Here is a 15,431-nt window from a genome sequence, read left to right as displayed (position 1 = left end):
GTGGGTTGGGGCATTGTGCCTGGGGCAGTGTGGGAGTTCCCAGTGGGAGGGTGTTCCGCTGCAATTAAGAGCAGTCGGCTCCAGGCCGGTGGGCCGGGTGAGCAGAAGAGAGCTGAAAGTGCAGCCTTTCCTGCCTACGGCCATACCACCCTGAATGCGCCCGATCTCTCTCGTCCGATCTCGGAAGCTAAGCAGGGTCGGGCCTGGTTAGTACTTGGATGGGAGACCGCCTGGGAATACCAGGTGCTGTAGGCATTTTGCCTCTCGCACACACTAGGTGGCGCACGTCTAACCTCCATTACACAGCTTCCTCGCTAATTTCATTTTACACTTTTTATTTACTACACTCTTTTTTTACTCTCTTAAAAAAAGAAAGGAAAAAGAACAGCATTAACACGAAAATACACACTTTCCCAAGGAAAACTTACAATTATTATGCACTTTACACTCGGCCCAAAGTCAAGACAGCATTTGCTCCACGACGGACAAAGGCTCCCCTAGCTAAGGCTTTGCTTTCTTGCGGTAAGCATATGTGTCAGGTCTTCAGATCAGATCTCACTTCTTGGCATCTCATTTCCTGGCAGGTCATGTGTTGTGATGCCACTTCCTGTTTTTCCAGGTGCGATTTCACACGGCCTGATGTCATGTGCCGTGATGTCATGTGCCGTGATGTCACTTGCATAGTGTCTAACTTGGGTAGTCCCCCGACTTATTTTCTTTAAGACTTGTACCATGAATAATCCTTAGCCCCCAAGAAATAGTGCTCGAGCCTACAATTGGCAACCAAATGCAAAAAATCAGCACAGCGTGTGGGAAATCTGATAAAAGGACGATGATCTATTCGGTGTGGAAGAATGAAGTGAGTTGCAGACGCAAGTGTAATAGAGTCCAAAAGCAGAGCATTCCAGAAACAGGGAATAAAAAGAGGAAAGGTGCGTACAATTTGAGCTGTTTTAAAAGCATTCGGCAGCATTTTCCGGCATTTCCTGGCGCTGTAAGAGGTGTCATTAACTCAACGATCCATTTATCGACCACAGAAAGAATGGGTGAGCAGGGCCTGTGCAGAATAAACCCTCTTCAACATAGGAAAACATCCCAGCAGAGAGCACGTGATCCACTGTTGCGTCCTAAGCATTAAACAACACACCTCTGACCCTTTCACTTTCACTGGGGTTGTGAGAAGGGGCGTTATTTTGCATCTTGTTTCAGAAAGGAGTCCATGATGACAGATCCGATTTTTCCGACAACTCCTACGTACTTTCAGTGGGACCCTGGTTTGCCAAAAGGAAAGGAAAGACTGGCCACCCTCTGCCTGCAAGGCATGGCGAATGTGTTGCAGATGGCAGAGTCTGAGTGACAGAGCCTCTCCAGTAAGTGAAAAAAGTGCAAGAAGAGGTAAGTGATTGGCGTGCCTTCCCGTTTCTTTCTGGAGTTGTTAAGGTAGTGTAGAAGAGCTATTTCTCCTGGCCAGAGTGAATGGAGGTGTCGCCACCCAGTGGGATGAGGAAAAGAGAACTGCATAGCAGCAACTATTGGTCCTTGGGAGGGGGGAATGAAGGCTGCTGTTGAGAAGCAGCGTCTCCCCTGGTGACTCCTCGGTGTCATGCCCTAAGGAGGGGTCCAAGGAGGCGCAGCACATGCTGTGTGAGGTGAGGGTTGTCCATTGCACTTGAGAGTGTGACAGGCGCCGCCTGCTGGTCGTGCTAGGTTTGGTGGGGGCTGCTGCAGCCTGTGAAGACGAGAGAAGCGGGAGTAGCGGCGAGCATGGTAAATGGAGGAGTAAAAAATGTTGTTCCGTGTGGGTTGGGGCATTGTGCCTGGGGCAGTGTGGGAGTTCCCAGTGGGAGGGTGTTCCGCTGCAATTAAGAGCAGTCGGCTCCAGGCCGGTGGGCCGGGTGAGCAGAAGAGAGCTGAAAGTGCAGCCTTTCCTGCCTACGGCCATACCACCCTGAATGCGCCCGATCTCGTCCGATCTCGGAAGCTAAGCAGGGTCGGGCCTGGTTAGTACTTGGATGGGAGACCGCCTGGGAATACCAGGTGCTGTAGGCATTTTGCCTCTCGCGCACACTAGGTGGCGCACGTCTAACCTCCATTACACAGCTTCCTCGCTAATTTCATTTTACACTTTTTATTTACTACACTCTTTTTTTACTCTCTTAAAAAAAGAAAGGAAAAAGAACAGCATTAACACGAAAATACACACTTTCCCAAGGAAAACTTACAATTATTATGCACTTTACACTCGGCCCAAAGTCAAGACAGCATTTGCTCCACGACGGACAAAGGCTCCCCTAGCTAAGGCTTTGCTTTCTTGCGGTAAGCATATGTGTCAGGTCTTCAGATCAGATCTCACTTCTTGGCATCTCATTTCCTGGCAGGTCATGTGTTGTGATGCCACTTCCTGTTTTTCCAGGTGCGATTTCACACGGCCTGATGTCATGTGCCGTGATGTCATGTGCCGTGATGTCACTTGCATAGTGTCTAACTTGGGTAGTCCCCCGACTTATTTTCTTTAAGACTTGTACCATGAATAATCCTTAGCCCCCAAGAAATAGTGCTCGAGCCTACAATTGGCAACCAAATGCAAAAAATCAGCACAGCGTGTGGGAAATCTGATAAAAGGACGATGATCTATTCGGTGTGGAAGAATGAAGTGAGTTGCAGACGCAAGTGTAATAGAGTCCAAAAGCAGAGCATTCCAGAAACAGGGAATAAAAAGAGGAAAGGTGCGTACAATTTGAGCTGTTTTAAAAGCATTCGGCAGCATTTTCCGGCATTTCCTGGCGCTGTAAGAGGTGTCATTAACTCAACGATCCATTTATCGACCACAGAAAGAATGGGTGAGCAGGGCCTGTGCAGAATAAACCCTCTTCAACATAGGAAAACATCCCAGCAGAGAGCACGTGATCCACTGTTGCGTCCTAAGCATTAAACAACACACCTCTGACCCTTTCACTTTCACTGGGGTTGTGAGAAGGGGCGTTATTTTGCATCTTGTTTCAGAAAGGAGTCCATGATGACAGATCCGATTTTTCCGACAACTCCTACGTACTTTCAGTGGGACCCTGGTTTGCCAAAAGGAAAGGAAAGACTGGCCACCCTCTGCCTGCAAGGCATGGCGAATGTGTTGCAGATGGCAGAGTCTGAGTGACAGAGCCTCTCCAGTAAGTGAAAAAAGTGCAAGAAGAGGTAAGTGATTGGCGTGCCTTCCCGTTTCTTTCTGGAGTTGTTAAGGTAGTGTAGAAGAGCTATTTCTCCTGGCCAGAGTGAATGGAGGTGTCGCCACCCAGTGGGATGAGGAAAAGAGAACTGCATAGCAGCAACTATTGGTCCTTGGGAGGGGGGAATGAAGGCTGCTGTTGAGAAGCAGCGTCTCCCCTGGTGACTCCTCGGTGTCATGCCCTAAGGAGGGGTCCAAGGAGGCGCAGCACATGCTGTGTGAGGTGAGGGTTGTCCATTGCACTTGAGAGTGTGACAGGCGCCGCCTGCTGGTCGTGCTAGGTTTGGTGGGGGCTGCTGCAGCCTGTGAAGACGAGAGAAGCGGGAGTAGCGGCGAGCATGGTAAATGGAGGAGTAAAAAATGTTGTTCCGTGTGGGTTGGGGCATTGTGCCTGGGGCAGTGTGGGAGTTCCCAGTGGGAGGGTGTTCCGCTGCAATTAAGAGCAGTCGGCTCCAGGCCGGTGGGCCGGGTGAGCAGAAGAGAGCTGAAAGTGCAGCCTTTCCTGCCTACGGCCATACCACCCTGAATGCGCCCGATCTCGTCCGATCTCGGAAGCTAAGCAGGGTCGGGCCTGGTTAGTACTTGGATGGGAGACCGCCTGGGAATACCAGGTGCTGTAGGCATTTTGCCTCTCGCGCACACTAGGTGGCGCACGTCTAACCTCCATTACACAGCTTCCTCGCTAATTTCATTTTACACTTTTTATTTACTACACTCTTTTTTTACTCTCTTAAAAAAAGAAAGGAAAAAGAACAGCATTAACACGAAAATACACACTTTCCCAAGGAAAACTTACAATTATTATGCACTTTACACTCGGCCCAAAGTCAAGACAGCATTTGCTCCACGACGGACAAAGGCTCCCCTAGCTAAGGCTTTGCTTTCTTGCGGTAAGCATATGTGTCAGGTCTTCAGATCAGATCTCACTTCTTGGCATCTCATTTCCTGGCAGGTCATGGGTTGTGATGCCACTTCCTGTTTTTCCAGGTGCGATTTCACACGGCCTGATGTCATGTGCCGTGATGTCATGTGCCGTGATGTCATGTGCCGTGATGTCACTTGCATAGTGTCTAACTTGGTTAGTCCCCCGACTTATTTTCTTTAAGACTTGTACCATGAATAATCCTTAGCCCCCAAGAAATAGTGCTCGAGCCTACAATTGGCAACCAAATGCAAAAAATCAGCACAGCGTGTGGGAAATCTGATAAAAGGACGATGATCTATTAGGTGTGGAAGAATGAAGTGAGTTGCAGACGCAAGTGTAATAGAGTCCAAAAGCAGAGCATTCCAGAAACAGGGAATAAAAAGAGGAAAGGTGCGTACAATTTGAGCTGTTTTAAAAGCATTCGGCAGCATTTTCCGGCATTTCCTGGCGCTGTAAGAGGTGTCCTTAACTCAACGATCCATTTATCGACCACAGAAAGAATGGGTGAGCAGGGCCTGTGCAGAATAAACCCTCTTCAACATAGGAAAACATCCCAGCAGAGAGCACGTGATCCACTGTTGCGTCCTAAGCATTAAACAACACACCTCTGACCCTTTCACTTTCACTGGGATTGTGAGAAGGGGCGTTATTTTGCATCTTGTTTCAGAAAGGAGTCCATGATGACAGATCCGATTTTTCCGACAACTCCTACGTACTTTCAGTGGGACCCTGGTTTGCCAAAAGGAAAGGAAAGACTGGCCACCCTCTGCCTGCAAGGCATGGCGAATGTGTTGCAGATGGCAGAGTCTGAGTGACAGAGCCTCTCCAGTAAGTGAAAAAAGTGCAAGAAGAGGTAAGTGATTGGCGTGCCTTCCCGTTTCTTTCTGGAGTTGTTAAGGTAGTGTAGAAGAGCTATTTCTCCTGGCCAGAGTGAATGGAGGTGTCGCCACCCAGTGGGATGAGGAAAAGAGAACTGCATAGCAGCAACTATTGGTCCTTGGGAGGGGGGAATGAAGGCTGCTGTTGAGAAGCAGCGTCTCCCCTGGTGACTCCTCGGTGTCATGCCCTAAGGAGGGGTCCAAGGAGGCGCAGCACATGCTGTGTGAGGTGAGGGTTGTCCATTGCACTTGAGAGTGTGACAGGCGCCGCCTGCTGGTCGTGCTAGGTTTGGTGGGGGCTGCTGCAGCCTGTGAAGACGAGAGAAGCGGGAGTAGCGCCGAGCATGGTAAATGGAGGAGTAAAAAATGTTGTTCCGTGTGGGTTGGGGCATTGTGCCTGGGGCAGTGTGGGAGTTCCCAGTGGGAGGGTGTTCCGCTGCAATTAAGAGCAGTCGGCTCCAGGCCGGTGGGCCGGGTGAGCAGAAGAGAGCTGAAAGTGCAGCCTTTCCTGCCTACGGCCATACCACCCTGAATGCGCCCGATCTCGTCCGATCTCGGAAGCTAAGCAGGGTCGGGCCTGGTTAGTACTTGGATGGGAGACCGCCTGGGAATACCAGGTGCTGTAGGCATTTTGCCTCTCGCGCACACTAGGTGGCGCACGTCTAACCTCCATTACACAGCTTCCTCGCTAATTTCATTTGACACTTTTTATTTACTACACTCTTTTTTTACTCTCTTAAAAAAAGAAAGGAAAAAGAACAGCATTAACACGAAAATACACACTTTCCCAAGGAAAACTTACAATTATTATGCACTTTACACTCGGCCCAAAGTCAAGACAGCATTTGCTCCACGACGGACAAAGGCTCCCCTAGCTAAGGCTTTGCTTTCTTGCGGTAAGCATATGTGTCAGGTCTTCAGATCAGATCTCACTTCTTGGCATCTCATTTCCTGGCAGGTCATGGGTTGTGATGCCACTTCCTGTTTTTCCAGGTGCGATTTCACACGGCCTGATGTCATGTGCCGTGATGTCATGTGCCGTGATGTCATGTGCCGTGATGTCACTTGCATAGTGTCTAACTTGGTTAGTCCCCCGACTTATTTTCTTTAAGACTTGTACCATGAATAATCCTTAGCCCCCAAGAAATAGTGCTCGAGCCTACAATTGGCAACCAAATGCAAAAAATCAGCACAGCGTGTGGGAAATCTGATAAAAGGACGATGATCTATTAGGTGTGGAAGAATGAAGTGAGTTGCAGACGCAAGTGTAATAGAGTCCAAAAGCAGAGCATTCCAGAAACAGGGAATAAAAAGAGGAAAGGTGCGTACAATTTGAGCTGTTTTAAAAGCATTCGGCAGCATTTTCCGGCATTTCCTGGCGCTGTAAGAGGTGTCCTTAACTCAACGATCCATTTATCGACCACAGAAAGAATGGGTGAGCAGGGCCTGTGCAGAATAAACCCTCTTCAACATAGGAAAACATCCCAGCAGAGAGCACGTGATCCACTGTTGCGTCCTAAGCATTAAACAACACACCTCTGACCCTTTCACTTTCACTGGGATTGTGAGAAGGGGCGTTATTTTGCATCTTGTTTCAGAAAGGAGTCCATGATGACAGATCCGATTTTTCCGACAACTCCTACGTACTTTCAGTGGGACCCTGGTTTGCCAAAAGGAAAGGAAAGACTGGCCACCCTCTGCCTGCAAGGCATGGCGAATGTGTTGCAGATGGCAGAGTCTGAGTGACAGAGCCTCTCCAGTAAGTGAAAAAAGTGCAAGAAGAGGTAAGTGATTGGCGTGCCTTCCCGTTTCTTTCTGGAGTTGTTAAGGTAGTGTAGAAGAGCTATTTCTCCTGGCCAGAGTGAATGGAGGTGTCGCCACCCAGTGGGATGAGGAAAAGAGAACTGCATAGCAGCAACTATTGGTCCTTGGGAGGGGGGAATGAAGGCTGCTGTTGAGAAGCAGCGTCTCCCCTGGTGACTCCTCGGTGTCATGCCCTAAGGAGGGGTCCAAGGAGGCGCAGCACATGCTGTGTGAGGTGAGGGTTGTCCATTGCACTTGAGAGTGTGACAGGCGCCGCCTGCTGGTCGTGCTAGGTTTGGTGGGGGCTGCTGCAGCCTGTGAAGACGAGAGAAGCGGGAGTAGCGCCGAGCATGGTAAATGGAGGAGTAAAAAATGTTGTTCCGTGTGGGTTGGGGCATTGTGCCTGGGGCAGTGTGGGAGTTCCCAGTGGGAGGGTGTTCCGCTGCAATTAAGAGCAGTCGGCTCCAGGCCGGTGGGCCGGGTGAGCAGAAGAGAGCTGAAAGTGCAGCCTTTCCTGCCTACGGCCATACCACCCTGAATGCGCCCGATCTCTCTCGTCCGATCTCGGAAGCTAAGCAGGGTCGGGCCTGGTTAGTACTTGGATGGGAGACCGCCTGGGAATACCAGGTGCTGTAGGCATTTTGCCTCTCGCACACACTAGGTGGCGCACGTCTAACCTCCATTACACAGCTTCCTCGCTAATTTCATTTTACACTTTTTATTTACTACACTCTTTTTTTACTCTCTTAAAAAAAGAAAGGAAAAAGAACAGCATTAACACGAAAATACACACTTTCCCAAGGAAAACTTACAATTATTATGCACTTTACACTCGGCCCAAAGTCAAGACAGCATTTGCTCCACGACGGACAAAGGCTCCCCTAGCTAAGGCTTTGCTTTCTTGCGGTAAGCATATGTGTCAGGTCTTCAGATCAGATCTCACTTCTTGGCATCTCATTTCCTGGCAGGTCATGTGTTGTGATGCCACTTCCTGTTTTTCCAGGTGCGATTTCACACGGCCTGATGTCATGTGCCGTGATGTCATGTGCCGTGATGTCACTTGCATAGTGTCTAACTTGGGTAGTCCCCCGACTTATTTTCTTTAAGACTTGTACCATGAATAATCCTTAGCCCCCAAGAAATAGTGCTCGAGCCTACAATTGGCAACCAAATGCAAAAAATCAGCACAGCGTGTGGGAAATCTGATAAAAGGACGATGATCTATTAGGTGTGGAAGAATGAAGTGAGTTGCAGACGCAAGTGTAATAGAGTCCAAAAGCAGAGCATTCCAGAAACAGGGAATAAAAAGAGGAAAGGTGCGTACAATTTGAGCTGTTTTAAAAGCATTCGGCAGCATTTTCCGGCATTTCCTGGCGCTGTAAGAGGTGTCCTTAACTCAACGATCCATTTATCGACCACAGAAAGAATGGGTGAGCAGGGCCTGTGCAGAATAAACCCTCTTCAACATAGGAAAACATCCCAGCAGAGAGCACGTGATCCACTGTTGCGTCCTAAGCATTAAACAACACACCTCTGACCCTTTCACTTTCACTGGGATTGTGAGAAGGGGCGTTATTTTGCATCTTGTTTCAGAAAGGAGTCCATGATGACAGATCCGATTTTTCCGACAACTCCTACGTACTTTCAGTGGGACCCTGGTTTGCCAAAAGGAAAGGAAAGACTGGCCACCCTCTGCCTGCAAGGCATGGCGAATGTGTTGCAGATGGCAGAGTCTGAGTGACAGAGCCTCTCCAGTAAGTGAAAAAAGTGCAAGAAGAGGTAAGTGATTGGCGTGCCTTCCCGTTTCTTTCTGGAGTTGTTAAGGTAGTGTAGAAGAGCTATTTCTCCTGGCCAGAGTGAATGGAGGTGTCGCCACCCAGTGGGATGAGGAAAAGAGAACTGCATAGCAGCAACTATTGGTCCTTGGGAGGGGGGAATGAAGGCTGCTGTTGAGAAGCAGCGTCTCCCCTGGTGACTCCTCGGTGTCATGCCCTAAGGAGGGGTCCAAGGAGGCGCAGCACATGCTGTGTGAGGTGAGGGTTGTCCATTGCACTTGAGAGTGTGACAGGCGCCGCCTGCTGGTCGTGCTAGGTTTGGTGGGGGCTGCTGCAGCCTGTGAAGACGAGAGAAGCGGGAGTAGCGGCGAGCATGGTAAATGGAGGAGTAAAAAATGTTGTTCCGTGTGGGTTGGGGCATTGTGCCTGGGGCAGTGTGGGAGTTCCCAGTGGGAGGGTGTTCCGCTGCAATTAAGAGCAGTCGGCTCCAGGCCGGTGGGCCGGGTGAGCAGAAGAGAGCTGAAAGTGCAGCCTTTCCTGCCTACGGCCATACCACCCTGAATGCGCCCGATCTCTCTCGTCCGATCTCGGAAGCTAAGCAGGGTCGGGCCTAGTTAGTACTTGGATGGGAGACCGCCTGGGAATACCAGGTGCTGTAGGCATTTTGCCTCTCGCACACACTAGGTGGCGCACGTCTAACCTCCATTACACAGCTTCCTCGCTAATTTCATTTTACACTTTTTATTTACTACACTCTTTTTTTACTCTCTTAAAAAAAGAAAGGAAAAAGAACAGCATTAACACGAAAATACACACTTTCCCAAGGAAAACTTACAATTATTATGCACTTTACACTCGGCCCAAAGTCAAGACAGCATTTGCTCCACGACGGACAAAGGCTCCCCTAGCTAAGGCTTTGCTTTCTTGCGGTAAGCATATGTGTCAGGTCTTCAGATCAGATCTCACTTCTTGGCATCTCATTTCCTGGCAGGTCATGTGTTGTGATGCCACTTCCTGTTTTTCCAGGTGCGATTTCACACGGCCTGATGTCATGTGCCGTGATGTCATGTGCCGTGATGTCACTTGCATAGTGTCTAACTTGGTTAGTCCCCCGACTTATTTTCTTTAAGACTTGTACCATGAATAATCCTTAGCCCCCAAGAAATAGTGCTCGAGCCTACAATTGGCAACCAAATGCAAAAAATCAGCACAGCGTGTGGGAAATCTGATAAAAGGACGATGATCTATTAGGTGTGGAAGAATGAAGTGAGTTGCAGACGCAAGTGTAATAGAGTCCAAAAGCAGAGCATTCCAGAAACAGGGAATAAAAAGAGGAAAGGTGCGTACAATTTGAGCTGTTTTAAAAGCATTCGGCAGCATTTTCCGGCATTTCCTGGCGCTGTAAGAGGTGTCATTAACTCAACGATCCATTTATCGACCACAGAAAGAATGGGTGAGCAGGGCCTGTGCAGAATAAACCCTCTTCAACATAGGAAAACATCCCAGCAGAGAGCACGTGATCCACTGTTGCGTCCTAAGCATTAAACAACACACCTCTGACCCTTTCACTTTCACTGGGGTTGTGAGAAGGGGCGTTATTTTGCATCTTGTTTCAGAAAGGAGTCCATGATGACAGATCCGATTTTTCCGACAACTCCTACGTACTTTCAGTGGGACCCTGGTTTGCCAAAAGGAAAGGAAAGACTGGCCACCCTCTGCCTGCAAGGCATGGCGAATGTGTTGCAGATGGCAGAGTCTGAGTGACAGAGCCTCTCCAGTAAGTGAAAAAAGTGCAAGAAGAGGTAAGTGATTGGCGTGCCTTCCCGTTTCTTTCTGGAGTTGTTAAGGTAGTGTAGAAGAGCTATTTCTCCTGGCCAGAGTGAATGGAGGTGTCGCCACCCAGTGGGATGAGGAAAAGAGAACTGCATAGCAGCAACTATTGGTCCTTGGGAGGGGGGAATGAAGGCTGCTGTTGAGAAGCAGCGTCTCCCCTGGTGACTCCTCGGTGTCATGCCCTAAGGAGGGGTCCAAGGAGGCGCAGCACATGCTGTGTGAGGTGAGGGTTGTCCATTGCACTTGAGAGTGTGACAGGCGCCGCCTGCTGGTCGTGCTAGGTTTGGTGGGGGCTGCTGCAGCCTGTGAAGACGAGAGAAGCGGGAGTAGCGCCGAGCATGGTAAATGGAGGAGTAAAAAATGTTGTTCCGTGTGGGTTGGGGCATTGTGCCTGGGGCAGTGTGGGAGTTCACAGTGGGAGGGTGTTCCGCTGCAATTAAGAGCAGTCGGCTCCAGGCCGGTGGGCCGGGTGAGCAGAAGAGAGCTGAAAGTGCAGCCTTTCCTGCCTACGGCCATACCACCCTGAATGCGCCCGATCTCGTCCGATCTCGGAAGCTAAGCAGGGTCGGGCCTGGTTAGTACTTGGATGGGAGACCGCCTGGGAATACCAGGTGCTGTAGGCATTTTGCCTCTCGCGCACACTAGGTGGCGCACGTCTAACCTCCATTACACAGCTTCCTCGCTAATTTCATTTTACACTTTTTATTTACTACACTCTTTTTTTACTCTCTTAAAAAAAGAAAGGAAAAAGAACAGCATTAACACGAAAATACACACTTTCCCAAGGAAAACTTACAATTATTATGCACTTTACACTCGGCCCAAAGTCAAGACAGCATTTGCTCCACGACGGACAAAGGCTCCCCTAGCTAAGGCTTTGCTTTCTTGCGGTAAGCATATGTGTCAGGTCTTCAGATCAGATCTCACTTCTTGGCATCTCATTTCCTGGCAGGTCATGGGTTGTGATGCCACTTCCTGTTTTTCCAGGTGCGATTTCACACGGCCTGATGTCATGTGCCGTGATGTCATGTGCCGTGATGTCATGTGCCGTGATGTCACTTGCATAGTGTCTAACTTGGTTAGTCCCCCGACTTATTTTCTTTAAGACTTGTACCATGAATAATCCTTAGCCCCCAAGAAATAGTGCTCGAGCCTACAATTGGCAACCAAATGCAAAAAATCTGCACAGCGTGTGGGAAATCTGATAAAAGGACGATGATCTATTAGGTGTGGAAGAATGAAGTGAGTTGCAGACGCAAGTGTAATAGAGTCCAAAAGCAGAGCATTCCAGAAACAGGGAATAAAAAGAGGAAAGGTGCGTACAATTTGAGCTGTTTTAAAAGCATTCGGCAGCATTTTTCGGCATTTCCTGGTGCTGTAAGAGGTGTCATTAACTCAACGATCCATTTATCGACCACAGAAAGAATGGGTGAGCAGGGCCTGTGCAGAATAAACCCTCTTCAAAATAGGAAAACATCCCAGCAGAGAGCACGTGATCCACTGTTGCGTCCTAAGCATTAAACAACACACCTCTGACCCTTTCACTTTCACTGGGGTTGTGAGAAGGGGCGTTATTTTGCATCTTGTTTCAGAAAGGAGTCCATGATGACAGATCCGATTTTTCCGACAACTCCTACGTACTTTCAGTGGGACCCTGGTTTGCCAAAAGGAAAGGAAAGACTGGCCACCCTCTGCCTGCAAGGCATGGCGAATGTGTTGCAGATGGCAGAGTCTGAGTGACAGAGCCTCTCCAGTAAGTGAAAAAAGTGCAAGAAGAGGTAAGTGATTGGCGTGCCTTCCCGTTTCTTTCTGGAGTTGTTAAGGTAGTGTAGAAGAGCTATTTCTCCTGGCCAGAGTGAATGGAGGTGTCGCCACCCAGTGGGATGAGGAAAAGAGAACTGCATAGCAGCAACTATTGGTCCTTGGGAGGGGGGAATGAAGGCTGCTGTTGAGAAGCAGCGTCTCCCCTGGTGACTCCTCGGTGTCATGCCCTAAGGAGGGGTCCAAGGAGGCGCAGCACATGCTGTGTGAGGTGAGGGTTGTCCATTGCACTTGAGAGTGTGACAGGCGCCGCCTGCTGGTCGTGCTAGGTTTGGTGGGGGCTGCTGCAGCCTGTGAAGACGAGAGAAGCGGGAGTAGCGCCGAGCATGGTAAATGGAGGAGTAAAAAATGTTGTTCCGTGTGGGTTGGGGCATTGTGCCTGGGGCAGTGTGGGAGTTCCCAGTGGGAGGGTGTTCCGCTGCAATTAAGAGCAGTCGGCTCCAGGCCGGTGGGCCGGGTGAGCAGAAGAGAGCTGAAAGTGCAGCCTTTCCTGCCTACGGCCATACCACCCTGAATGCGCCCGATCTCTCTCGTCCGATCTCGGAAGCTAAGCAGGGTCGGGCCTGGTTAGTACTTGGATGGGAGACCGCCTGGGAATACCAGGTGCTGTAGGCATTTTGCCTCTCGCACACACTAGGTGGCGCACGTCTAACCTCCATTACACAGCTTCCTCGCTAATTTCATTTTACACTTTTTATTTACTACACTCTTTTTTTACTCTCTTAAAAAAAGAAAGGAAAAAGAACAGCATTAACACGAAAATACACACTTTCCCAAGGAAAACTTACAATTATTATGCACTTTACACTCGGCCCAAAGTCAAGACAGCATTTGCTCCACGACGGACAAAGGCTCCCCTAGCTAAGGCTTTGCTTTCTTGCGGTAAGCATATGTGTCAGGTCTTCAGATCAGATCTCACTTCTTGGCATCTCATTTCCTGGCAGGTCATGTGTTGTGATGCCACTTCCTGTTTTTCCAGGTGCGATTTCACACGGCCTGATGTCATGTGCCGTGATGTCATGTGCCGTGATGTCACTTGCATAGTGTCTAACTTGGGTAGTCCCCCGACTTATTTTCTTTAAGACTTGTACCATGAATAATCCTTAGCCCCCAAGAAATAGTGCTCGAGCCTACAATTGGCAACCAAATGCAAAAAATCAGCACAGCGTGTGGGAAATCTGATAAAAGGACGATGATCTATTAGGTGTGGAAGAATGAAGTGAGTTGCAGACGCAAGTGTAATAGAGTCCAAAAGCAGAGCATTCCAGAAACAGGGAATAAAAAGAGGAAAGGTGCGTACAATTTGAGCTGTTTTAAAAGCATTCGGCAGCATTTTCCGGCATTTCCTGGCGCTGTAAGAGGTGTCCTTAACTCAACGATCCATTTATCGACCACAGAAAGAATGGGTGAGCAGGGCCTGTGCAGAATAAACCCTCTTCAACATAGGAAAACATCCCAGCAGAGAGCACGTGATCCACTGTTGCGTCCTAAGCATTAAACAACACACCTCTGACCCTTTCACTTTCACTGGGATTGTGAGAAGGGGCGTTATTTTGCATCTTGTTTCAGAAAGGAGTCCATGATGACAGATCCGATTTTTCCGACAACTCCTACGTACTTTCAGTGGGACCCTGGTTTGCCAAAAGGAAAGGAAAGACTGGCCACCCTCTGCCTGCAAGGCATGGCGAATGTGTTGCAGATGGCAGAGTCTGAGTGACAGAGCCTCTCCAGTAAGTGAAAAAAGTGCAAGAAGAGGTAAGTGATTGGCGTGCCTTCCCGTTTCTTTCTGGAGTTGTTAAGGTAGTGTAGAAGAGCTATTTCTCCTGGCCAGAGTGAATGGAGGTGTCGCCACCCAGTGGGATGAGGAAAAGAGAACTGCATAGCAGCAACTATTGGTCCTTGGGAGGGGGGAATGAAGGCTGCTGTTGAGAAGCAGCGTCTCCCCTGGTGACTCCTCGGTGTCATGCCCTAAGGAGGGGTCCAAGGAGGCGCAGCACATGCTGTGTGAGGTGAGGGTTGTCCATTGCACTTGAGAGTGTGACAGGCGCCGCCTGCTGGTCGTGCTAGGTTTGGTGGGGGCTGCTGCAGCCTGTGAAGACGAGAGAAGCGGGAGTAGCGGCGAGCATGGTAAATGGAGGAGTAAAAAATGTTGTTCCGTGTGGGTTGGGGCATTGTGCCTGGGGCAGTGTGGGAGTTCCCAGTGGGAGGGTGTTCCGCTGCAATTAAGAGCAGTCGGCTCCAGGCCGGTGGGCCGGGTGAGCAGAAGAGAGCTGAAAGTGCAGCCTTTCCTGCCTACGGCCATACCACCCTGAATGCGCCCGATCTCTCTCGTCCGATCTCGGAAGCTAAGCAGGGTCGGGCCTAGTTAGTACTTGGATGGGAGACCGCCTGGGAATACCAGGTGCTGTAGGCATTTTGCCTCTCGCACACACTAGGTGGCGCACGTCTAACCTCCATTACACAGCTTCCTCGCTAATTTCATTTTACACTTTTTATTTACTACACTCTTTTTTTACTCTCTTAAAAAAAGAAAGGAAAAAGAACAGCATTAACACGAAAATACACACTTTCCCAAGGAAAACTTACAATTATTATGCACTTTACACTCGGCCCAAAGTCAAGACAGCATTTGCTCCACGACGGACAAAGGCTCCCCTAGCTAAGGCTTTGCTTTCTTGCGGTAAGCATATGTGTCAGGTCTTCAGATCAGATCTCACTTCTTGGCATCTCATTTCCTGGCAGGTCATGGGTTGTGATGCCACTTCCTGTTTTTCCAGGTGCGATTTCACACGGCCTGATGTCATGTGCCGTGATGTCATGTGCCGTGATGTCACTTGCATAGTGTCTAACTTGGTTAGTCCCCCGACTTATTTTCTTTAAGACTTGTACCATGAATAATCCTTAGCCCCCAAGAAATAGTGCTCGAGCCTACAATTGGCAACCAAATGCAAAAAATCAGCACAGCGTGTGGGAAATCTGATAAAAGGACGATGATCTATTAGGTGTGGAAGAATGAAGTGAGTTGCAGACGCAAGTGTAATAGAGTCCAAAAGCAGAGCATTCCAGAAACAGGGAATAAAAAGAGGAAAGGTGCGTACAATTTGAGCTGTTTTAAAAGCATTCGGCAGCATTTTCCGGCATTTCCTGGCGCTGTAAGAGGTGTCATTAACTCAACG

At 49.2% G+C, this 15,431-nt stretch overlaps 9 non-coding genes across 9 annotated transcripts; all 9 read left to right on the top strand.

Annotated features, from left to right (window-relative positions):
• Positions 1 to 132: 132 nt before the first annotated feature.
• LOC138276457 (5S ribosomal RNA) lies at positions 133 to 255 on the top strand. Its single transcript, XR_011200625.1, has one exon. It is a non-coding gene; the product is annotated as a 5S ribosomal RNA (ribosomal RNA).
• Positions 256 to 1,930: 1,675 nt separating this feature from the next.
• LOC138276430 (5S ribosomal RNA) lies at positions 1,931 to 2,049 on the top strand. The gene has a single exon (XR_011200599.1). It is a non-coding gene; the product is annotated as a 5S ribosomal RNA (ribosomal RNA).
• Positions 2,050 to 3,724: 1,675 nt separating this feature from the next.
• LOC138276429 (5S ribosomal RNA) lies at positions 3,725 to 3,843 on the top strand. Its single transcript, XR_011200598.1, has one exon. It is a non-coding gene; the product is annotated as a 5S ribosomal RNA (ribosomal RNA).
• Positions 3,844 to 5,533: 1,690 nt separating this feature from the next.
• Positions 5,534 to 5,652, top strand: LOC138276428 (5S ribosomal RNA). Its single transcript, XR_011200597.1, has one exon. It is a non-coding gene; the product is annotated as a 5S ribosomal RNA (ribosomal RNA).
• Positions 5,653 to 7,342: 1,690 nt separating this feature from the next.
• LOC138276456 (5S ribosomal RNA) lies at positions 7,343 to 7,465 on the top strand. The gene has a single exon (XR_011200624.1). It is a non-coding gene; the product is annotated as a 5S ribosomal RNA (ribosomal RNA).
• Positions 7,466 to 9,140: 1,675 nt separating this feature from the next.
• On the top strand, positions 9,141 to 9,263 carry LOC138276462 (5S ribosomal RNA). Its single transcript, XR_011200630.1, has one exon. It is a non-coding gene; the product is annotated as a 5S ribosomal RNA (ribosomal RNA).
• A 1,675-nt stretch (positions 9,264 to 10,938) lies between these two features.
• LOC138276427 (5S ribosomal RNA) lies at positions 10,939 to 11,057 on the top strand. Its single transcript, XR_011200596.1, has one exon. It is a non-coding gene; the product is annotated as a 5S ribosomal RNA (ribosomal RNA).
• A 1,690-nt stretch (positions 11,058 to 12,747) lies between these two features.
• On the top strand, positions 12,748 to 12,870 carry LOC138276455 (5S ribosomal RNA). The gene has a single exon (XR_011200623.1). It is a non-coding gene; the product is annotated as a 5S ribosomal RNA (ribosomal RNA).
• Positions 12,871 to 14,545: 1,675 nt separating this feature from the next.
• On the top strand, positions 14,546 to 14,668 carry LOC138276461 (5S ribosomal RNA). Its single transcript, XR_011200629.1, has one exon. It is a non-coding gene; the product is annotated as a 5S ribosomal RNA (ribosomal RNA).
• The last annotated feature ends 763 nt before the right edge of the window (positions 14,669 to 15,431 follow it).

Source organism: Pleurodeles waltl, unplaced genomic scaffold (assembly GCF_031143425.1).
Source record: "Pleurodeles waltl isolate 20211129_DDA unplaced genomic scaffold, aPleWal1.hap1.20221129 scaffold_388, whole genome shotgun sequence".
NCBI classification, from domain to species: Eukaryota; Metazoa; Chordata; class Amphibia; order Caudata; family Salamandridae; genus Pleurodeles; species Pleurodeles waltl.
Note: the sequence above shows the minus strand (reverse complement) of the source record. Positions and strands in the feature narration are given on the sequence as shown.